The sequence below is a fragment of the Rhagoletis zephyria genome, unplaced genomic scaffold, assembly GCF_001687245.7.
Source record: "Rhagoletis zephyria isolate East Lansing unplaced genomic scaffold, Rhagoletis_zephyria_1.1 Rzeph_scaffold_00016, whole genome shotgun sequence".
NCBI classification, from domain to species: domain Eukaryota; kingdom Metazoa; phylum Arthropoda; class Insecta; order Diptera; family Tephritidae; genus Rhagoletis; species Rhagoletis zephyria.
In genome coordinates, this window is record NW_016157100.1 from 600542 (window position 1) to 626258 (window position 25717).

Sequence of the window (25717 nt, forward strand, 5' to 3'; positions counted from 1 at the left end):
CTGCACCCCACTGGAATGATGTCAAGCACTACATCGTGAGGGAGAAAGGAAGTCCTTAGCCCCTTCAGAACGCCTGCTATTGCGTTACATGCTGCCGACCATTTTTCGTTGCTTTGTAGCATATCCCCACTAAAGTGCTGGTTTCTTCCACGGTAAAAAACGGGTTAAGCCCCTTGCGACCAGTAGCAGCAACTGCCGATTTATTTATTTATCACCCTATACTTCTGGTAGTGCATTCCAGTGACGTCCGGTAGATTCCAGTGGAAGTTTTGTGATCTATCCCTGTTCTGACATTCATCTTTTCTTTTGCCGCTTCCGTTATTTACATTGATATTCGCTCGTTCTACCGATGACAGCGACGAGATAACTGTGCTCAAAATGGATTTTGATCTTTTGCTGTGCGGTTGTTGAACGCGGAAAGAACTGAAAATATTTTTGTGGAATTCGTCGTCGGAAATAGTGAATTATTGAATTTATAGCTAATAGATAGAATAAAATAGATACTTGCTTTTTAATACGAAATTTTAACGAACATAGTGCGCCATATAGCGAATATACTGAACAAATATCAAGCAATTATAATTGTGGCATGTATAAATTCTAGTGCGCGGATTTTCCTGCAGTGAAATATACATACAACATAGTTTAGAATTGGAAACAATAGTGGAAATTAAAAAAAAAGCTTCTCGCCGATAAGTGAATCGATGTATTATTAATTAAAAAGCTTGTATTTAAATGTTTAACGCATTTGGTTTTGAGTTGTACAAAGCCGATAATAAAAGTACATTCTAAAAGAAGAGGACCTGATGCATTTGGCCATTTACCATAAACAATGAAGAAATTATAAGCCTACATAGTAAAACAGGTAAGTTATTTAGAATTAAGTGCATCTTTGCACGCCAATGTGCTCAAGTGTTTTTCGTATTTCTATTACGTTCACAGCTTGATATCGCTCCTTTACAAATTCGACAATTCTTTTATGCCCAGTTTGGCAAGGTTGTTTATAAATTCCTTCGGAAGGTTTCTTCAATGAAAAATTTCCAATTACTCGCCGTCGTTTGAGTATCTTCTGCTGCAATCTATATGTGCTCCATACTCCATACCGATATTTTTTTATGTTCTTTCGTTGCACTCGTGTTTTCGTTGTGTTATCACGTTATTTTGCTTTGATATTTTATTTCGTTTATTGTCTTTTCTCACACGTTTATCCACTATTGTTTGCGTGTTGTGCGTTTTTTCTCCCTCCCATGTCCATTCGTAAGCAACAACAATCATGGCAAAATAATTCCACATTTTCAGCCCGTGCTGCATGTTTTTTCTTCTTTTCTGCTTCTCTGTTTTTGTATATACTCCATGTGAGTGCATTTGCACTTGCGGCGGCCGGCGTCATTCCTCTGCTCAATTGCTGCACTCGCATTATTATTGCAATCACGTACATTCAAAAGTATTTGTTTTTTGATTTTTTGTTTTATTTTAAATTTTGTCATTGCTTCTGCATTTTCTCGTCGATTTGGCGCCTGTTTTCGTTCCGGTCCCTATTCACGTCTCTGCCGGCCAATGTGTTATTTTCTTGCTGTGGAATCTTCACTAACGGGAATTCTGTTGGGAAAAATCCTTTTCATATGTACTGGCACACGATCCTCAAAAGTGACACAACTCAAAATTTGGAATTTTTTGAAATTATGCACTGAAAATGCACTCAGAGCTGTAAGCTACATACATACATACCTTTAAGCAAAAGTTGGAGAAAATTACTTCCAGGGGGAATTTAAAAGATGCCTGTTAGAAGCGCAAGCCTTAAGGCCTTACATACGAAATTACAGTTTGAAGTTTATGCGAAGTTATGCGAAGTATGCATAATCAGACCATAACGCGCGACGCATCGCGTATTTCTATTTTCCATATAAATTACTTAGAAAAAAATAAATTGTTTTCAACTTTGGAATTTGTTTTCTCGGCTATGATTTATCGAACTAAAAAATGCGATACATATTTTTGTAGGAAATTCGACGCTCTACAAAAAACTTATCTTATAATATTTGTTTTTGTTATTTTTATGGCCTTATAACAATTATATTGAACAATTTGTATGAGCCTGAGGCCGTTTTTAGTGAAAACTTATTGTGGAAAAGCAACAATAATTTGAAAAAATGGTAGAAGTGGTATCTATTTCGGAAATCACCACATTTCCTCATCAGACTTCTTTCAGTAGGATTCGAACCGACGATCACCACTGACTCAGCCAGAATGTTATAAATTTTTGAAAAATGGGCGTAGCCACGCCCACTTATGGATACATGTGTATATCTTGGCAACCGCTGCACCGATTTCTTCCAAACTTGGTACAGTGATTGGCCTTGGTACAGGAAATCGGACAATAACCACGCCCACATCTCATATAACGGTAATTTGGAGAAATACGAAATCTTCGATAAATCAGTAAATATTAAAGCCAATTTATTCAAAATTGATGCTTTAAACAATTCCTTACCAGGAAATACGTCTATAAAAAAATTTTGAAAAATGGGCGTGCCACCGCCCACTTATGATCACATATATGTATCTCGGTAACCGTTCTACCAATTTGTACCAAACTCGGTATTTTTATTGTGCTTGCTACATAAAAGCAAAACGATGAAAATTATTGAAATCGGAAATTATGGTTTTTCATATAACGGTAAATTTTAGAAATGCTTGAAACGTCAATATTTTGAAATTTAAGGACGCTAATTTACTCAAAATTGATACACCCCGGCTTACCATGTAGCGGTAGCTTTCGGAAAGGTGAAAATCATATATTTAATATTTGCGCCGGGTATTTAATGTTCGGCTCCGCCCGAACTTAGACTTTCTTACTTATTTTTCACCAAGTTTGGTCCCCATAAAGGACTAGTGTTGCAAGCAACCCTTTTTCGGCAATTAGGGTGTTGTGAAGCTATTTATTGTGGTGAAAATTATTTAAGCACTGGAGAGATTTATTCACATGGAATTGGAGATAGGGCTGATAGATTTATTTTAAATAAATTGTGAATCTGCGAAAATATCTTTTCAGCAGATGAATATACTTTTTAACCTTTCTCCCGAAAATTTACATACAGGCTCGAAAATATGCGAGTAACATTCAAATATCGTCGCTTGGATGGAAAATTGCCGGAAGCGTCATTTTGACAATTTGTGTTTTTTGGATATCTTCTTTAGTTTCCGAGTAATTGACTAAAATGTTTTCGGTTATTTGGTACAAATTGCGTTAGTATTGCTGTCGTACTAAACTAATCAAAATCTTTCAAATAGAGTTATCTGTGCTTCTTTAGTTTCCGACATACTCAGCTTTATCATGAGTCTCATTTTCTAGAACCGGGTCACTTTTTACTTTTCGTTTGCGTGTATTCACTACAGGTGGATGAAAAAACTGTTGGCGAAATTTGGTTCGGGCGAAACTCACGATTAGGCTGATTAGTAAAAAGTCTAGTTAATTTATAAAAATTGTTATCACATTTTGGCGTATATCATTAAAACTGACTGCACATTTTTTGACAAATATCGTATTCGACAAAATTTTATTAAACTCATAAATGGTTGACACTAAACTAAAAAAAAAACAATTTAAGAATTTCATGAACTAGTACATAGCATTCTCCGATACTTTGGAGAAAATCTGTAGTCTAGTTCCTGAGAAATTGCATTCCAAACTTCAATTGTGATTTACCGAAAGTAACTTGTGACAATCTTTTATCCAGGCGACGATATAATATTTACCTAAAATATGCATCTAAATAGATTATAATTGTCATTATTTTCGCAGTTGGAGTATATGCCAGACGAGTAACAGGTATACAAGTATACCTAAATTAGCGCTTGAGCTTGTATATTTATCTCTCTCTAACGCATTAATTCTATATACGTCAGCACCAACGCCCGACAAAGTTATGTCTGTATTTAATAATGGCCCTATGACAAAATATTCATGAAATGTATTCGTAGATTTTTATTTACTTTCATTTCATACATTAATATTGAGATGAATGAGTTTTACTAAATACCAGGAATAAATATTTAATAAAAAACTATTTCATTTAAGCTTAACCAACTTTTAGTTGCTAAGAGCTAATTTTGGAACGCTTCATGAAATATTTTCATAGACAGTAAATGCAACCCTGGGTGCATCATTAACGAGCTGAAAAACCAAACAAATAAAAAAATTCCTTCTGAACCAATATTCCCAAAAATTATAAAGCAAAACAAAAACCATTTTTCCAATTTATGCACTGTTATTTTTATTATTGCAATACAATTTCGCAGCTCTTCAAACATTTTCCACATTATGCTTTTAGGGCTAGTAGTTTCCGACCCCATTTGCTCGTTTTTTTAACCGACTTCCAAAAAAGGAGGAGGTTATCAGTTCGTCGGAATATTTTTTTTTTTTTTTTATGTATGTTACCGCATAACTTTGGACCACGTCAACCGATTTCGATAATTCTTTTTGCATCGGAAAGGTAGTGTCTCAGAGGTGGTCCCTTACTAATCTGGTTAAGATCCGATCAGTGGATCATGAGAGTTGAAGTCCGTTTTTTTTTCTAAAAATTACTTGTTTTCAGTTATGAATTTAGGCTAGGCTTCATGGGAACTTACTGTGGGTGCAAACATACCACATTTTGTAAATATGTACATATGTATACACTTCAACTGAATTGTGATATTTAATTTAATTTTATAATGAAAAATGAATTTAATGTGCAATTTTTTAAGTTTACTAGATGTAAGACAACTTTTAATTTTCTTTATATATTGCATGCTTTAGTTTTAATTCTGTTTAAGTTAAGTTGTAAAGGTGAAAATATGCCTCCTGGGCAACCGAGCACATTAAAAAAAAAATCGGTAACGCTCGTAAAAGCATACCTCACAAGTGGTGTGGAAAATGCAAGAACAAATATAAGTGGAATAATTTCGAAATTATGAAATGGTTATTGGTATTTTATGGAACGTTATTTAGCTGCCTTTATACGGTCGATTTTGTCGTTTAACCAAAATCTAGCCGTGTAAATTGCAATTCAACCGTAAAATGTAAGCGTTTTGGCTAGTCGATATCTTAAGTAAATTTTCCAGTCGACAGAAATCGACCCGTGAAAAGGCAACTTCAGGAATTTTTTAATTTTCCTCTTTTTTTTTTGCTTGGGCGTCTTTTGAAGATGTGCCAAATTATATTGTCGCCTTAAATACAAAACAACAATTTCTTTAAGCCATCTTGTGCAGCAATTTGTTGATCTTATCCTCACCAACCTCAACGTAGTGATTAGCCTTCTTGCGCCAGCCTCGGGTTGATGTGTTGAGCTTGAATAGCAACAGGAAGTTGGGGGCTTTCTTGAAGTGAAGTGAATCAACGCACTGAATTTCGTGCGCTTCGCGAAATTTGCGTTCGATCACAAAGCAGAGATTGGGACACGCTTGACCATTCCACGTTTGTACATCAATTCACGACCCATATAGGCTCCAGCATACGTAGCATATTAATGGTTGCCTTGCTCAATTTGATGAACACACCGTTTTAATGCGGCGAAGACAGAACTGTAAAACTACGCACTTTTTGTGCAACTTTGTTAATACCGCGGATGCGGATCACAAAAGCCAATTTGGATTTTTCAGGCCCGTCGAATTGGCCGCATTTCTTTGCCACACAGCGCTACTCCATCTCACGGCGTCCATCACGGAGTTTTCTTGTTTGATATTTCTCAGCATGCACCAAGTTTTCACATTTACGGAGTGCAATCACAGCAGAGCGCTTTAGTTTACGTTTGATCAGGGTAGCAATTTGCTGACCTGCTCTTGCTGAACTGCAGCTTCGGCTCGGGGACAGGAGGCAGCTTCCTGGAAGGTTGTCTGCCCTTTGCTTGCGGTTTCTTACCGGCCGTGATGGCAGTCCTCTTAACTTGTTACTTAGCACGTTGAAAAGGCGACAAAAACTTCGCCAAATGTTTGGAGCACATCGTAAATGAGCCACTCGATTTATAACATTTCTATAAACAATTTAATTAAATACTTTTTATACATAGATATGCTGCAACCATGCACTTACTTTCCCAAATTCCATCCTGCTTATCGGCATAATTTTCCAAATATGCCTGCTACTTCATTACTAATTACTAAATTTTCCAACTGCGCCTTCTTTGTTGGCTCGACATATCCTAAAAAGACAAATTTACATTAAACAATAGAAATCGCAAAAATTAGCAAATAAAATACTTGCTTTGTTTTGTTTTGTTGTCAAATTTCTGAGAAATATGAATTCACCACGATGCGATACAGAAAGAACAAGGACCAGGGATGTAATTTTAAGTAAATCTATTATTCAGTGGCAAGGCGCAGAGCGTTCGGGGCAGCAATATTAATTTGTATCAAATATAACATTAAACGGTGGTTCTAATACATTTTCTGATATCATTAACCAGAGTACATACATTATATGGTATTTCTTTCAAAAACTAATGAACTATATGAACTTTTTTTTCAAATATTTCTTAAGTTTCTTTCATGAGTGCTGAAAAGCAACCATGCGTGTAAGAAATTGTGTGCTACCTCTGGAAACTTTATCCCCATAAAGGACTTCACCACAGTTTTTTTTACTGGATATACTGAGGTGCTAAGTTTGTATTGCTTATTTTCCACTATTTCACTTTGCTAAGCCAACTACAATCAAGCGCAGCTATTCCGGTGCAATTCACTTGATCATGTGGTTGTTGGTTTTTGTTAATATTTCTATTATTAGAATGTTTAACTTTTACGAGTGCTCGTCCTTAAGTTATTTGTTTTTGTTATTTTTATGGCCTTATAACAATTATATTCTTTTTTTTTTTTGGACTTTGGGTAGGTTGGCCGGTTTTCACCATCGCCAGGTTATTCCTCTGCTTTTTAACCGACTTCCAAAAAAGGAGGAGGTTATCAGTTCGTCGGAATATTTTTTTTTTTATGTATGTTACCGCATAACTTTGGACCACGTCAACCGATTTCGATAAAGGCATCGGAAAGGTAGTGTCTCAGAGGTGGTCCCATACTAATCTGGTTAAGATCCGATCAGTGGATCATGAGATATATATATATATATTTTTTTTTTTATATGAGAGTTGAAGTCGGTTTTTTTTGCTAAAAATTACTTGTAATATATATCTTCATCTGTATATGTTCTATTCCACATTGTTAACTTAACAGCCAGATTCAGTATTAAACGAGTACTGCCTCCAGTTGACTTGTTTGCCAAGTTATGCGAATTTTATGTCGAATGCTGCTTCCAATTGTTGACTGAGATGTGTTTCGTTGAAGTAGCAGAACGTTTTCGATGTCAATTATCGAGTTTGTTGTAATGTGTGGTTAATAGTCGATAGCTGGCTCTCATGTGTTATAGGCCAAACTGATATTATAGCTAGCTGTTTAGCTCGTCGAATATCCGCATACGCAGGGTTCTTTGTTAGCTGAAGAGCCAGATTCAGTACATTTTAAACGAGTACTGCTTCCAGTTTATTTATCTGCCAGGTTATGCGATTATTATGTCAAATGGTAGGATTCTTCCAACGGGACAATGAATAACTCGGTGTCGAAAGGACACGAAAAAAAATATATATATGGGCTGAATATGAGCCCACTTCAGTGTGTGCAATGAGCAATGGATATAAAAAAAAAACACAAAAACAAAAAATATAACAAAAATTTAGCAAATTACGAGGTTGGCCTCCCCTGTTGAATAACTAGAAATATATACATTATACAAAAGTATACCCGTCAGTTAACTATAAGGTTGTGTAAAAAAAAACAGTCTTTAAATTTACTTTTGAAAAGCTTTTTGTACTTTTTTCCTTGTTAACTTTTTCTTATTAATTTCAATACATATACATATCTGACTATGTATATTTAGTCTTTGTTTTTAAATATTTTTCGTAAAAATATTTTTATTTTGTTAATTTTTTTTCCATTAAATGTCAATTTGTACTTCCTCAATGAAACTACAGAGCTCTTTAAGAGCTGCACCATCATTTTTATCAAAAAATTCGTTAAAATTTGTATGCTTCTTAACTGCATCGTACTTATTTGTTATGCTAGTGTGCTTACGACAAGCGAATATTGCGTGATTATACGTATCTATAGTTTGGCAAACATCACAGATGTTTGAGTTGACTACTTTAATTTTATGAAGATATACTTTGTCATACGTGTGACCCGTTAGTAGCCGATTTCCTTTGCCTCTAGTGAGGAATTATAATACCAAGGTTTCTTTGGAATGTCTGGGAAAAATGAGGCCAGAGTTTTTCCTCTGTCTTGCGATGTTCGCCTATATTTATTGTTCCACTCTTCTTTTAGTGAGGATTCAACTTGCCTAATAGCTTCTTCAGGGGTTAGCGGGGGGTTTATTGGAGCTCCCACGTCAGTTGCCCATTTTGCTAAAATATCCGCTTGTTCATTCATTTCAATGCCCACATGACCAGGTGTCCAAATTATATTACATCGCATGTTATGCTTGTTCAGCGTTGAGTGTATTTTTGCAACTATGTAGTTATTTGATTCATATTTTTCAAGTAAGTAGCATGATGTCATACTATCAGTGAAAATTGCAATATCCTTGAGGTTGTCTTCTGCCGCAATATCTATTGCTTTAGCAATTGCCCACAATTCACTAAAGGCAGATGAAGTTACAAAACCAATACTAAAAAGGAACTCCTGCTTCCGTGTCACATTGTAGACGCCACATCCCATGGCGCTTGTACCACCCGATGCATCAGTAGCAAAAATGATATAATTTTTATCCTTATAACTGTTTACTAACCTTCTGTATTCTGATATAATCTGATCTTTGGCCGTATTTGCCTTCTTATTGGCAAGTACATTTTTAACAATTTTCAGCTGCTCATTTTTGCTATACTTGCAATCTGTGCATACTTTTTGAATAATGTTTTTGAATTGGTAGAAAATAGTGGAGTAACTCGAGTTTAGCTGCTTACTTGACTTTATGCTGGTATAGACAGGTTTGTTAGTGAATTTTAACTTGATTATCTCACGAACTATAAGTAACTTTTCCCTTTCCTTAGGATCCATTTCATTGGCCAAGACATAAATATTATGGACTGGGGTAGAAGGACTCAATCCCAGACATCTGCGCAGCGTGTTGTTTTGGACAGCCTTAATTTTTTGCTCTAAAGTTTTGGGGAGATCGTGTGTGGTGGACCTAGCATAGAGGTAGCTAGGACCTAACAAAACTTGTACAAGTTGACTGCAATTTTCGGTGTTACTCCTGCTTTCACCGTTGTAATTGATTTGATCAGTTTATGTTATTAGCTGCTTTTTCTATTAAATCCTTAAAATGTGCAGTCATAGCCATAGACGCCGTTAAAGTTCTGCCTATGAATTTAATCTGATTAACCTGTTTAATAAGCTGATTATTTACATTTATTTCTAAATTAATTTTGTTGCTTTTGGAAAATTGCATTAATTTCGTTTTTTGTATGTTTATTACAAAATTTAAACTACTAAATCTATTAACAAATTCCTCCAGTTTGAGTTCTAGCTTCTGTCTAAGGTTCTTAAAGTCTCTATCACGAATTAAAATAAGAAAATCATCAGCAAATTGATATAGATCGGTGCAACTGTCATCGATTTCATGTAATGACTTGGTGTACAGATTAAAGAGCAGCGGTGATAGGCAGCTCCCTTGCGGTAGACCATTGTTAACAGTTATAGATTCCCGCCCAAGCTTGAGCGTTCTCTCTTGCAAAAAAGTTATTATCCAGTTTATATAAAGATTATTTACTCTACTTTCTCCAAGCATTCTAGTTAGGACTGACGTTGGAACACAATTGTACGCATTGCTGATATCAACCACTGCCGCGACTACCTTCAGACCTTTATCTTTATAGACATATATGTTATGTAATATTTCATTTATGCACATAGATGCCGACCTACCTTTGCGATAGGCAAAGCTTCTGTTCGGGAGTTCATTGTCTAGTAAGGGGTTGATTCTTGCTTTGATCATTAGGTTGACAGTTTTCAGGAGAACAGGTATCAAAGAAATCGGTCTATAGTTCTCAAAATCATTTGGGTCCCTGCCATACATAGGAATAGGAATCACTTTAATAAGGCTCCACTGCTTTTCAATGTTGCATCTTTGAAAAGAGTCATTTAATGCTAGTAAAAGCGTTTCTTTGGCTTCTTCGGATAGGGCCCTGATCATGTCATAAGTTATCATGTCGTGACCACCTGCGGATCTTTTAATTTTATTTTTGAGGACGAGATTAAGCTCTTCCACCTGGAAATTTAACCATGGTATGTTTCCTTGAGGGGTTTTGTGTTCGTAAGACCTTTCCTGTATGTTGGTAATTTAGTTTTTCATATGCTGAAGGAAAGGGCCATTCCACTCTTCCGACCACTCCCCATTTTTAGACTTTTTCGGATTACCTTTAAGGTTGTTAATGAATTTCCATGCATCTTTAGTATTTGGTTTATTATTAAGCATCTGTACACGGTCCAAGAAGTTTTTTCTCTTGGCCTTTTTCACCTCATTTTTCCAAATTTCCTTGAGACTGAGAGCTTTTTCAAAGTTCTCCGGATTGGGAAAAAGGTTGCATTTTTTAGTAGCTGCAAGGTATAATCTATAGTGTTTCTCCAAGTCTTTATTCCACCAAGATTTTGGAGAATGGTTCTTGAGTATCACCGTAGCGCTATTTATTTCTTTGGAAAAAACTTCTGTAATGTTTTTTACTGACGGTTCTAGCTTCACCTCCTTTAAAGAGGTCATCAGCTTATTTTTGGATAGGAAATTGTACTTCTTGGTTCAGTGCACTCAATGCTTATGGAAATGGGGTAGTGGTGACTACCACCCAGATGGCATGGTACTTCCCATTCAATTTGTGCTGATATATTTGTAAATGTAAGGTCCAGAACCGAACCCCTATTGCTATCATTTATGTTTTGTCTAAAGGTGACAGTCCCATTATTCAAACATCTGAAGGTTGCCGTTTTTGTAAACATTTTTAGCCATTTTCCTTTTGGGGAGTCAAAATTATCACCCCAAGCTACTGAACGCACATTGAAATCCCCATTATTACTACATTTTTATATGTTTCCAAAAAATTAAAGAGATGAGTGATTAGATCTTTAAAGGTGTTAAGATTCATGGAGGGTTCACAGTAAACAGAACAAATAGTGATATTAGAATGTAGGTTTTTAGTCTGAATTATGCAGATATCATGGTCTGCATTATATTTAATTCTTTGGAATTTGATTGATTTTAGGAGTGCAATTGCAACTCCACCATAACCATCTGCTCTTTTTTTCTCTACTATGTTGAAATTTAAAAGGTTTTTGGTCTTACTGTCGTCACCGTGAGAGAAAACCTCACTAAGACATACGATTTGATATTGCTTGCTGTTTACGAAGAGTGTTTTTTAGGAGTGCAATTGCAACTCCACCATAACCATCTGCTCTTTTTTTCTCTACTATGTTGAAATTTAAAAGGTTATTGGTCTTACTGTCGTCACCGTGAGAGAAAACCTCACTAAGACATACAATTTGATATTGCTTGCTGTTTACGAAGAAATCAATATAATTAGAATTTTTTTTCAAGGAATGGCAATTATATTGTAAAATCTTCATAAGATTCCTCTTCTAGTGACTCCCTTGTTGGGAGTGTTTCTTTATTTTCTAGAGTTGAAAAATGCATTTGTACAACAAATCGTCGCTCGAGTAAAGAAACAGTTTAAATGCCACATACACTATTATTCGATAATTGCACCATTGGATAGACAATCCTTTAATCTATTAGAAAAATCTTAAATTTTCTTAAATATCTCTTTGGCTCACTAATTTATTACCGAAAAATGAAATTGTATTTGTATGGTTTGTAATGGTTTATAAAAACTTCCAATTCAAAACTATACTTTTCATGTTACACTATTTCATTATTCCAGCGACGAAATGTACAAAAGCATTTACACCAACAGGAAAATTGACTTTCCTGAAAGCGTCTCTTGCAAATTTTGTCATTTCCGTGGTAATTTTTTCAATCTCTGAGACAATATTTAAATTTTGTTGACTAAAGGCAACGCCATTTGTATTTGGCTTGTTTTGTACTCTTTTCTGCTCTACGGGGTTTACACGTGAAATTTTACTGCTTACTTTTGAACTGTGGTATTTTCGTTTTTTTTCGCATATTGGTGTAAAGAACTTATTTATTTCCCTTTGGTTGTCTTTGAGTGGATTTTCCTGTAATTCCAGTTGAGAAAATGTTCGTCACTCAAGAGTTCAAATCTATTTGAGGACGCCAAGCTTATGTCTCTCAAAACTTCCCTTCTAGATTGTTTTTTTAACGTCATGATTTTATTGAGCCTGTCCTCCTTCTCCCACATTGGGCATCGAGTCTTGTCAATGGCATTATGAGTGGTATCCCCGCACAGAATACAGTTGGAAGCCTCACAATTGTTTATACAACTTTCCGTTTTACCACATCTCAGGCATCTTCTCACAGACTTACAGGCCTTTTGGGTATGACCCAACCTTCCGCAATTAAAACATTGCCTCAACCTCGGAAAAAAGTTTTCTACCTCCAGGATTGTGTGGTCTAATACTACTTCCTTCGGAATTTGATCACCTTAAAAAGCCGATTTTAACAGACAGGGTCGGAATTCTTTTATCACTTTCTCTGCTTTCCCGCCTAGTAAAGCGTTGAACAGATGCTACCTTAACCACAGACGAGACCTTAACCACTTCAAAGATCCATACACCAGGAAAACTTTATATGAAAGCTTAGTGCGCTCGAAATTAGAATATGCATCGATAATATGGAGCCCGATTTATGCTGTTCATTCTCAGGGAATTGAAAGAGTACAAAGAAGTTTTAGCAGATTTGCTCTTCAACCGCTTCGCTTCTCTGATCCATTACCATCTTATAGTGCCCGTTGTGCCCTCATAAGCATGAAGTCACTGGCGTCCAGGCGTTCTATTCAAACTCTGATGTTTATTTATGACCTAATCTGTGGTTTGGTTAACTGTCCGGAACTTTTAGCACAAATAAATTTTAATGCCCCGCGCAGAACTCTCCGCGCGCATTATCCGTTTAATGTCAAGATAATCCGAGCTAATTACTTTAATTTTGATCCCATCTCGAGGGCTCTCGCAGAATTTAATAAAATTTTTTGTAGTCTTGATCTGGATTTCGCACTTTCGAGGTCATGTTTTGGTTCTAAACTAGCTTCATATTATATTTAATAGCATACGCATGTATCTTTTTAGTCTGTAAGATTTGTTTTTCTAGTCTGTAAGTTTTGCATTGCTAGTCTGTAAGATTTATAAAAATCATAGACCTAATAAATTGAATTGAATTGAATTGAATAAAAAGCGGAAGGAAACACGAACTATTCAGAACGAAAAATGACACTGAAGATGGCACAACGCCGAAACCGGCTTGTCTCCAAACCAAATTTGACAAGGGATGACGGAAAATCGTTCCACAATACATCCCTCTTTAATTTCCGCATCAGTGTATTCAGTCGGGATGTATCTGATCACACCAAAAGTTTCTATGAAGTTCCTCGGTATAAAGGTCCTGATATTAACCGCATTTAAAATATTTCTTTTAACACACTCATTGGCATACGCAGCATTTTCGAACACCACTTTGTATAAAGTAACCCCTATCGTCTTGATTGTATCGATTCTCACAATATTTAACCCTTTAATTTTGCTCCATAAATATAGTCCATTCCTAACCTTTTTGTTGTGTACCATGTCAGATTGCGAAGTATCAAAGAGAACACAAGCTTTCCCCTTATGGCTTGCTGGGTATAACAGAATTTCTCTAGTATTTTGTGTTGCCGTCTGTTAAGCTTTGCATAGCTGTACCTTCACCGACCATCATAACAGAATTCGATCCGTTATCCCCTTGCGATACAATAGCTCTAGTACTATTATGTGCTAAAGTTCCTGTACCTGCCGTTTGCAAAATTTTCCCCAAGTCTGAACTGCCTTGTAAGCCTACAGCACCCTCATCTTGGCTCATGTCGTTTTCCATAAAAAAACCATTTTCAATTTAATTTTCATTTAACATTTTCTTTTTCCTTTTATGCCTACTTTTTAAAAACAGTGCCTCATTGGCTTCTTCATCAATATTATCAGAATTTCCCTCCATGGCGTCACTCGCCCTAACCTCAACTCTCCTTTTCACTTCGCCTGTACGCAGCACACCAGCACAAAAAATTAAATATTAAAAATAAAAAGCTCGATGCAGCTTACCAATTCGGGATATTTCCCAGTAGATTTATCCTTTAAAATAATGATTTTGCACTCTCTTGAACAGTTTTACACAACCGTTTTTATTAAATAAGTTGAAATACATTAGTCACCGAACAGAGAAAGACCATCCACCTGCTTTGCTACACGAAGTGAACAATTATATTCAAAAATTTTTATGAGCTTGAGGCCGTTTTTAGTGAAAGCTTATTGTGGAAAACCAACAATAAATTGAAAAAATGGTAGAAGTGATAGCTATTTCGGAAATCACCAAATTTCCTCATCAGACTTCTTTCATTAGGATTCGAACTGACGATCACCACTGACTCAGCCAGTTGCCTACGCACTGTGCTAAGTTTGTCTTGTTAATTCTTGTTGCTTATTTTCCACTATTTCACTTTGCTATCACTTTACCACTTTTTCAAATTATTGTTGCTTTTCCACAATAAGTTTTCACTAAAAACGGCCTCAAGCTTATCTTATAATATTTTGATAAACCTACTTGTATAACGGTTATTCAAACTTGAAATTTAATTTAATTTGATTTAAGGTAAAATAATTAAATTTATCATTAAATATTGCAGTATTTTTTACAAAAATCCTGAAAATTGTAATTCCCTGTTAGAAAAAGAAAAAACCCATTTTTAGTGAAAAATGATACAACGAACTTTCGAACATAACTCAATGCAATAGAAAGGTTTTTAATAAATTTTTCCCCGAAATTGGGTGTTTTTTAGTAAAATTAATTTGCAAGACTTATCTATTAAACTTTTACAATCTCAATTTTTAAATAACTTCTTGAAAATAGTTTTAATTATTTTACCTAAAATAGGAGACAAACTGTAATAATGACATAATTTAATTTTAAGTTCGAATAACCGTTAAACCAGTAGGTTTATCAAAAGATTAAGAGATACGTTTTTTGTAGAGCGTCTAATTTCCTACAAAAATATGTTCATAAGTACTGCATTTTTTAGTTGGGATCCGTACGATAAGTCGAAAATAAAAATGTCAAAACAGAAATGTCGAAATTAAATTTTTGAAAAATTAAATCTGTTCTTGAGTAGCTCTTCAATAGTTCTAGAGTTCCTGAAAAGGGAAAAAAGTTCTGCAAAATTACGCCGAAAACAATTTCTTTTTCGAAAAAGTGGAAAAAGTTAAATCTTTGATAAAAATAAAAATTGTATATGTTCTGAGTAGCTTTTCAAAAGTTCTAGAGTTCCCGAGAAGGAAAAAGAAAGTTTTGCTAAATTGCGCCGTAAACAACGAAACGTAGAAAGCTTTTCAGCGCAAAACATTCATTTATTGGAATCAAATATGATATACTATACTGGTCAACTCCAAACATCTTAAGATATAATTTTAAAACTTTTTAGGGGTTTCCCTTAAACTGGAAAAAGCCTTGAAATCTTTGAAAAACCTGAAATCTTTATTGGATTTGTTTGAAATTAAAAAGAAAGATTTGTTCGATCAAAAAATACGGTTTATTCGATATTCGAAAAATCAAGATTTAAAAAAAACTGGCTACAGATTTCAATAAAACATCGGTGGATACCGGTTGGAAAAAACCGAGTCAAGTACCCACGTGTGTCAAGTTAGCACTACCCTTTTCGAATTTGGAAAAGTTAACTACGGCATTAATTGTAGTGTTTTTAATTTGTGTTGTGTTGTAAATTTGTTGTGGAAAGAAAAAATTTGTAGCTCTCGTTTTTTAAGAAAAAATGGTATGTAGTGCTAACTTGACACCATACACCTAGTCGATAGAATTGAGATATTGAAAATGTTATAACGGCATTAATTGTAGCTTTTAACTTTAAAATTTGTTGTGGAAAGAAAAAATTTGTAGCTCTCGTTTTTTAAGAAAAAATGGTATGTAGTGCTAACTTGACACCATACACCTAGTCGATAGAATTGAGATATTGAAAATGTTATAACGGCATTAATTGTAGCTTTTAACTTTAAAATTTGTTGTGGAAAGAAAAAATTTGTAGCTCTCGTTTTTTAAGAAAAAATGGTATGTAGTGCTAACTTGACACCATACACCTAGTCGATAGAATTGAGATATTGAAAATGTTATAACGGCATTAATTGTAGCTTTTAACTTTAAAATTTGTTGTGGAAAGAAAAAATTTGTAGCTTCGTTTTTCGAATGTTGTAGTGTAAGACACATACACCAGTCATGATTGATATCAAGACATCCTTAATGTAGCTTTACTTATGTTGAAAACAATTTAGCTTTTTCTAATATTAGTTGATTTTCGACAAATTGGATGTAGTGCTAACTTGACACCATGCCCCATTGACGACAGAATTGAGATATTGAAAAGGTTACAACGCATTAATTGTAGCTTTTTTGTTGTAAATTTGTTGTGGAAAGAAAAAATTTGTAGCTTTCGTTTTTTAAGAAAAAATGGTATGTAGTGCTAACTTGACACCATGCACCATTGACGACAGAATTGACACATGACAGCATGGTGTGATAGCTATTGATCGTCCACATGCCCAAAACAATTACTTGACACACGTTGGATGGTTTACAAAAATTTTTAATTACTGATTATAATAAATTTAGGAAAAAGATGCAATCTTTTAAATTTTAGCTGCCTGTCAATCCATAAGGGATCAATGTTTACCACGCACCAACGAAACAAGCATGCGTTTTTTCGTACCAGGAGAAAGCATCGAAAGCCTATACCTTATGAATGCATAAGAGCCCTGCAGTAAAGCAAAGCGCTAGTTCCGAACTACATATCTCAGAACTATCTCTGAACTAGTGCAAAAGGAATGCAGAGCGGGACAGTTGAAACTTGCGGTATAAATGTGCAAATGCTCACTGCTAGTACAATACGAAAGTAGCTCAGCGAGAAGACCTCCGACTCAACTATCGTTAGTTGCGAGTTCAAATCGCGGTGGAGGCAGTTGTGAGTTTTCAAATTTAATGAATTCAAATTATTGCATGCAGCTTACAATATTTTTTGTTGTAATAAAATATGTAACAAAAATAGAAACTGTACAAGAAAAGAGAAATCGAAAAAAATATCCAAAAATCGAGTCTCAAATACGTTTTCTTATAAAAGAAAAACTGTCCAAAACGGAACCGGTTAAAAACTGGTTGCAAAGTAATGCACTGGGCGACAATTGCCACCGCCAATGACATCGCCGTGTAAAACTGGACAGTTGAAAGCATTGCTTGGGTATTGAGCTAGAACTAGTAATGTCGGCTAAGGGTCTAGTTCTACGCTAGTTCTGAGCTAGTCAGATTTTCATCAGGGAGTGTTCAAACATACCCTGCAGAAAATCAAATCTGACTAGCCTAGAACTAGACCTTTTGCCGACAGTACCAGTTCTAGCTCAATACCCAAGCAATGCTTTCAACTGTCCAGTTTTACACGGCAATGTCAATAGCTATCACACCATGTTGTCATGTGCCAATTCTGTCGACAATGGTACATGGTGTCAAGTTAGCACTACATACCATTTTTTCTTAAAAAACGAGAGCTACAAATTTTTTCTTTCCACAACAAATTTTAAAGTTAAAAGCTACAATTAATGGCATAGTAACATATTGGATATCTCAATTCTATCGACTAGGTGTATGGTGTCAAGTTAGCACTACATACCATTTTTTCTTAAAAAACGAGAGCTACAAATTTTTTCTTTCCACAACAAATTTTAAAGCTAAAAGCTACAATTAATGCCGTTATAACATTTTCAATATCTCAATTCTATCGACTAGGTGTATGGTGTCAAGTTAGCACTACATACCATTTTTTCTTAAAAAACGAGAGCTACAAATTTTTTCTTTCCACAACAAATTTTAAAGCTAAAAGCTACAATTAATGCCGTTATAACATTTTCAATATCTCAATTCTATCGACTAGGTGTATGGTGTCAAGTTAGCACTACATACCATTTTTTCTTAAAAAACGAGAGCTACAAATTTTTTCTTTCCACAACAAATTTTAAAGCTAAAAGCTACAATTAATGCCGTTATAACATTTTCAATATCTCAATTCTATCGACTAGGTGTATGGTGTCAAGTTAGCACTACATACCATTTTTTCTTAAAAAACGAGAGCTACAAATTTTTTCTTTCCACAACAAATTTTAAAGCTAAAAGCTACAATTAATGCCGTTATAACATTTTCAATATCTCAATTCTATCGACTAGGTGTATGGTGTCAAGTTAGCACTACATACCATTTTTTCTTAAAAAACGAGAGCTACAAATTTTTTCTTTCCACAACAAATTTTAAAGCTAAAAGCTACAATTAATGCCGTTATAACATTTTCAATATCTCAATTCTATCGACTAGGTGTATGGTGTCAAGTTAGCACTACATACCATTTTTTCTTAAAAAACGAGAGCTACAAATTTTTTCTTTCCACAACAAATTTTAAAGCTAAAAGCTACAATTAATGCCGTTATAACATTTTCAATATCTCAATTCTATCGACTAGGTGTATGGTGTCAAGTTAGCACTACATACCATTTTTTCTTAAAAAACGAGAGCTACAAATTTTTTCTTTCCACAACAAATTTTAAAGCTAAAAGCTACAATTAATGCCGTTATAACATTTTCAATATCTCAATTCTATCGACTAGGTGTATGGTGTCAAGTTAGCACTACATACCATTTTTTCTTAAAAAACGAGAGCTACAAATTTTTTCTTTCCACAACAAATTTTAAAGCTAAAAGCTACAATTAATGCCGTTATAACATTTTCAATATCTCAATTCTATCGACTAGGTGTATGGTGTCAAGTGTTAGCACTACATACCATTTTTCTTAAAAAACGAAAGCTACAAATTTTTCATTCCACAAAAAATTTACAACAAAAAAGCTACAATTAATGCCGTTGTAACCTTTTTAATATCTCAATTCTGTCGACTAGGTGTATGGTTTCAAGTTAGCACTACATACCATTTTTCTTAAAAAACGAAAGCTACAAATTTTTCATTCCACAAAAAATTTACAACAAAAAAGCTACAATTAATGCCGTTGTAACCTTTTTAATATCTCAATTCTGTCGACTAGGTGTATGGTTTCAAGTTAGCACTACATACCATTTCTTCTTAAGAAACGAGAGCTACAATTTTTTTCTTTCCACAACAAATTTTAAAGTCAAGAGCTACAATTAATGGCGTAGTAACATATTGGATATCTCAATTCTATCGACTAGGTGTATAGTGTCAAGTTAGCACTACATACCATTTTTGTCTTAAAAAACGAGAGCTACAAATTTTTTCTTTCCACAACAAATTTACAACAAAAACACTACAATTAATGCCGTAGTTAACTTTTCCAATTTCGAAAAGTGTAGTGCTAACGTGACACTCGTCAATTACCCTACTGCCTACACTTCTTTTTTCATTTCAAAATCCCATTGGTATATTTCATTTAGCTTGAACAGAATAAATAGATAGACATTATTACTTGGATTTAAACTTTGTTTAAGTTTTTTTTTTTAATATAGTATTTTAGATCGACGAACGGTTAACTTTTTTTTGAAAAAATATTTATAAGCTTTATTTATATTTTAATATTTTACTTAACGTGTTATTTAAATTGATTTTAACTTTTTGAAAAGGTGGCAACCCTCTATTATATTTCTACAAAAAGCAATTTGCCTATCTCGTTTTACACCCTCATTGACATATTTCGTTTAAACTTTTTAATAGAAATGATTTTAACTTTTTAAACAGATAGAAACCGTTCTCATTTTCGTTGTTGGTGTTTCCGACAGGGTAGGAGTGTGATGTAATGTGGAACGATTTTCCGTCATCCCTTGTCAAATTTGGTTTGGAGACAAACCGGTTTCGGCGTTGTGCCATCTTCAGTGTCATTTTTCGTTCTGAATAGTTTCTGTTTGTCTGTCACTATTTATAGCCGTGTTAAATCGTCGTTGGTTCATAGTTAGGTACGTCTCAGCGGATTATATTCTTTCGTTCAACCAGTAGTTTCAGTTCTGTGTGTACTTCCTCAGGTAGAAATTAGCTGCTCACCTCTTTTTTGATTAATTGTTGCATGGATTCGCAGGTAGGTAAAAATCAGTTATTTTATTTCTCTTTGTTTCTGTAGTTTGGACCTGCATTTCATTGTTTATGGTAGTTGCAGGGTTTCTGTTTTGCGTATAGTAGCCTGAGTGGTTCCAATAATATATCAGATGCGGTGTTAATTTGCTCATTTATTATTTTTCCGACGAACGTCTTTTGTTTGTATATCTCCATATTCTCTAATACGTTTAGGCGTTGTCCTTTGTGCTGTACATGGAGAACTTTGGCTGTCTTTTCACTGGCGTACAATGGTTTTCTGCCATATGGTTTGCGAAGTTCGATTCCGGGGTGGTAGAAGGTTTTAGCATTTTTTTGTTGTAGTCCCTTATATGTTCACGATATCTTGTTTTTATCTTGCGCCCTGTTTGTCCTATGTAACTACAACTATAACTATAACTAACAACTTATATACACCTTGCTTGTCTAGTGGGTCTTCCTCGTTTGCACTATTTCGTAGTATCCTCCCCACATTGTCCTTCGTTCTAAATGCTGTATTAATGTTATACTTTTGGAATACCTTTGCCAATTTATATAAAGTTTTGCCCGTATAAGTCAAGACTGTCCAAGCCTTTTCATTAGTTTCCTTCTTATTTGACTTCTTCGTAAGAAACCGTCTTAATGTATATTTAGTTATCAATTTATTTGTTTACTTTTTAACAGGTGGCAACCTGTATTAGTCAATCAACCTGTTGAAATAATGTAATGAATGATGTGTAAAATTCGTTACATTATTTCGATATTTTTTTTCGACGTTTTTCTTTTCGTTCCTGAGATCGTTCGTTAAGTTTTTTCGATATTTTTTTTCGGTGTTTTTAGTTTCGACAATTTAAATTTCGACATATCGTACCAGACCCTTTTTAGTTTGATGATAATGTATAGACGAGAAAACAAATTCCAAAGAAAAAAATTTTTTTTTCTAAGTAATTTATATGGAAAATAGAAAAATGTGACGCGCGACCTTTTAAACTTAATATTAAGGGTTGAGCTTTTAACAGACATCTTTTGACATCCCCTCGAAGGTATTGAAGAGGTGGCTACTTATTACAAAAAAAAAGTTAGTAGATTTTTTTGTTTCAGTCTAATGTACATACCTACATACATCGATGTGTTTGCTAAGTTAAATAGCGCCAACTTTTGGAGCACCATGCGAAAGTTCTTCTGATCTTGCTGCTTTTTCTCTGATGTGGCTGTTGTAGAAAGTTAAAAAGAAACTGCATTTTTATTATACGATTTAAAAGAATTATATCGCTTTGCACTAGTCATTCTTTTATGTGCTTTGCGGTTTCATGAAAAACGTTTTTGTGATAAAATAAATTATTTTTGAATCGCTCTGAAGCTGCAAGGCAAGTGCGGCGAAATCCTCATATTATACCATAGTGAAAGCGATATGTATTTCATATATTCTTTTACAATATATAGAGCGTGTCACGACGTGGCAATGCAATATATTTCGAAAAGGCTGTAAAATTGAGAAATTTCAGAAAACAGTTTCATGAGCAGTCGCACCTTGCAAGTAAAGTGTCTTTCGAAAGAGGTTTTTTTATTTCCGAAAGGCGAATTGCAGATTGCTGGTGCAGAACGAGCAAGTGGAAATATATATCCGAAATCGATTTGCGTTCTCTCAATTGCAGGCACATTTTGCAACTTTTATTTCTGAAATCGATTACCGAAATGTGACAGAAAGGTCTTTCTGGCTGTTCACACATCGAAATAAAATTTCTCTTACTCAATTTGACAGCGAATTGCGAGGAAAAGTTGGACGTCTGACAAGCGCTTAGGTACCTAATAAGTACTTTGAAAAGTTTGATTGCATTTTCGGGTTGGGTCTACCAGCAGGGTTTGTGGCTGCAGAGAAGAGGAGGAAACGCCGCGAGCAACTTCTCCCGTCCACTGAAATCGAAAGATCACTTGTTAATGGCTTATCCCTTCCCCTATCGGACTATAACGCGTCCTTGGGGAATTCTTCGAAAATTGTTTGGACGGCGTAGCAGGTGTTGGACTGATGAGGGCAATTTCTTTTTAAGCACGTCGAAAGGCCGCTTTCGTAGAAAGGAATCTAGCGCAGAAAAATGACAGATTGTTAAATATGTAAATAATATGTGCAGTGCACAGTTTTTTCTACTTGGTTGACTTGTTTGGTAGGTGTATTTTTTTTAAATATTGTCAGCGATGATTACAATTATTTTTTAAAGACGCAGTGCGAAATGGTAATATTTGGGAATGCAAAAGTTAATGGATAGCCCCTATAACCAATGCTCGAAAAAATTCAAGAATTTCTCTACAGCGTTATGATACAAAAGTAATGTGTCGCATGTCGCTTCACGAAACTATAGTTTATTTTTTTTATAAAAAGAATCCATAAAAAAAAGAAATGTCCGTGCCACAGGGTGTGAACCTGTAACCAACAAGGCTACAGCAGCTGTGTAGAAAACGTGAAAAATACATATGTACTTAAGTTAGTTGTTTGTAACTTCAAAACTACACATTACCGGCTCGCTTACATTGCGAGGCATCTTTTCATGCAACCGTAGTTGTTAATCTTTTTTTTTTGCCCGACAAAAGTAATGCACTCCCCCATTTCCCCACTGAGGAATATATCGTCGCTCGAATAAAGAAACAGTGTAAATGCCACATACACTATTATTCGATAATTGCACCATTGGATAGACAATCCTTTAATCTATTAGAAAAATCTTTAGTTTTCTTAAATATCTCTTTGGCTCACTAATTTATTCCCGAAAAACGAAATTGTATTTGTATAGTTTGTAATGGTTTATAAAAACTTCCAATTCGTTTTTCTCAAAACTATACTTTTCATGTTACACTATTTCATTATTCCAGCGACGATATGTAAGTGTGTATATATGCATGTATGGAAATAATGCCTTCCGCGAAATAGAACTGGTCAACGAAAATCTGAAATCGTTATATGGTGGCGGAAGTAAGCGTACTCCAATAGGTTATAAAACAACAAAGTATAATAACACAGCAGTCTAAAAACACAGTAACTTTCATTGGCACTCACAGGCAAAAAATAGTAGCACTTTACAAAAATGATTTTTTAATCAAAATTTCTTGCAATCAAAACTTCCAAATTAACATTAATACGAAAAAATCAAACCAATTGACATTCCTTAGAGAAATATGACGCACTTACCTGAATTTGATGCTTCCATTAGAAAATATTATGTAGAATTGTCGTGGCAAACTCAAAAATACCCATCACAACAAGACAAAGAAATATATCAACATGTCTAAATCCGATTGGCTTCCAGAATTGTTTGATGAAAATCATATCCGTTTCAACCGCTGAATTGTATTGTACACTGTAACTAATTTTGAGCTGTGTCAGTTATTTTTAAATTATAATTTGATTTTAGTGAGTAACCTACGGACTTTCATATAAAACTGGATTTTGAAAGAAAATTAGTGGGGGCCTCTCTATATTGAGGTAACAATAAAGATATACAAAAGCTCTATATAGGAGAGGCCTACGTCTTTAAAAGATTTAAGGTTTGGCCTTTCTAGTTGTAGGTGCGGGAAGTGCCACGCCACCTTCATTTTCTCACATCTGCCTCGAACTGTACTACAAAATTATAAAAAATTCTCGTCTCCAAAGAAATTTTTTTAAAACAGATAAATACTGTGTTCAGAGGTACGGTTTGGAGTTGTTTTTGCTATATAGGCTCCATACATAAGATATTTAAATGGCATACGAAAATTAAGAAATTACAATTAATCGAGCTTTCCAGCAGGACAAATCAATGAATGGTTCCCACGATAGTCGGGCCTAGGTAACCGGAGCGACAAAAATGTATGTATGTAATATGTAATATATGTATACAGTCACTCACTGAAGTATTCGTAAATTAGTTTTTTCACAAAATTCCAAATGTTTTCCATTATAAATATTTTTCGCTAATTTTCATTTAATAGCTCATTCTATAACAAAAACCATAAAAATGATTCTTGCAAACTTTGTTAAAATTCATAAAAATTAATCAAATCTTTTTCGCTAATTTTCATTTAAACAAAAACCATATAAATGATTATTGCAAACTTTGTACATAATTCATAAAAATGAATCAAACATAAAAAAATTTTCATCAAAATTTCAAACTTTTAATTCAGATTTTTTAGAAAAATTTTCGGTTTAAATTTCAAGCAGCTGAAAATTACTGCTGATTTTTTAGATTTTTTTTTGTCGAGGGCTACAAAACTGCATACTAAAATTTTTTTTAAAAATTCTGAATTAAAAGTTTGAAATTTTGATAAAAATTTTTTTATGTTTGATTCATTTTTATGAATTATGTACAAAGTTTGCAAGAATCATTTATATGGTTTTTGTTTAAATGAAAATTAGCGAAAAAGATTTATAATAGACAACATTTGGAATATTGTGAAAAAACTAAATTACGAATACTTCTGTGAGTAACTGTATGTTTGTAATATGTAATATGGATGTATATATGTACATATATCTGGCCAAGGACAGCCACTACAGCATCACTCCCAAAAACTCTTTGGGGAACTTGTATGCAGTTACAACAACAATAAATGAATTCTCGGCAACAAGATTCGGATTATACCAGATTAGAAATTTTTTTTTACATTTTTAATGCCTTTTGAATCGTCAAATCAGTTTATTTAACACACAATTATACAGGGTAACCTGCCAAACTTTAGGGGAAGGTAGGTGGGGGGGTGAGCTCTCTGATAAACAAAAAATTTTCAGGTAAAAGTGTTGCCGTTTTTGAAATATTTAAATGTTTTTAATTAAAAAAAAATCGNAATTTAAAAAAAATCGTGCCTTTTCATGTGTTTTCTTTAACTGCAACTACAAACCGGGCAATACTTAGTAAATTTTTTATGTAAAATACTTCCAGATAGTTGCTTCTCCATACTCAAATGCAATGTAGTTAAAATATATTAAGGAACCATCATAAAATTAGGACTATTTCTGGATTTTTAACTTTTTGATATTTTCTTCCCCAACTTTGACTATCTCTGGTGAAAAAAAAATGTACTGAGCTATAACTTTACATTGCATAAAAAAATTGTTCATTTAATAAAGATTTCAGACAGGTGCCACTCTTACTGTTTCGAATAGAAAAAAAGTTATAGCCGCTTTTGTGGGCAAAGGACTGAGATAGGCTAAGATGTATTTAATAGACTTAAATTTAAGTTGCTCTTGTTACCGACCAATGACATGCTTAATAGTACAAAGTTACATTATTACCTGCTCCTGACATTATTTTATTATATATATATTACTTACCGGAATTCGGACTAGAGTCTATACAAGGGCTATATCTATCAGTATTTTTTGTGAAGGATTGGTTCACGTGAAATAAATATATTGATAATATTGATAAAATATGCTCAAATTGGCGACTA

At 34.2% G+C, this 25717-nt stretch overlaps 1 protein-coding gene and 1 long non-coding RNA gene across 2 annotated transcripts in view; one reads left to right on the forward strand and one right to left on the reverse strand.

The window, feature by feature from the left end:
• Positions 1-392: 392 nt before the first annotated feature.
• arr (low-density lipoprotein receptor-related protein 6) overlaps positions 393-25717 on the forward strand; it is a 183263-nt gene continuing 157938 nt past the window's right edge. The window contains exon 1 of the mRNA XM_017612872.1: positions 393-865. The gene's annotated coding sequence lies outside the window, so the exon portion shown is untranslated. The remainder of the gene's footprint in view (positions 866-25717) is intronic.
• LOC108360624 (uncharacterized) lies at positions 5158-6108 on the reverse strand. Its single transcript, XR_001847151.1, has 2 exons — positions 6071-6108; positions 5158-6011 (listed from the first exon to the last, which is right to left on the reverse strand). It is a non-coding gene; the product is annotated as an uncharacterized LOC108360624 (long non-coding RNA).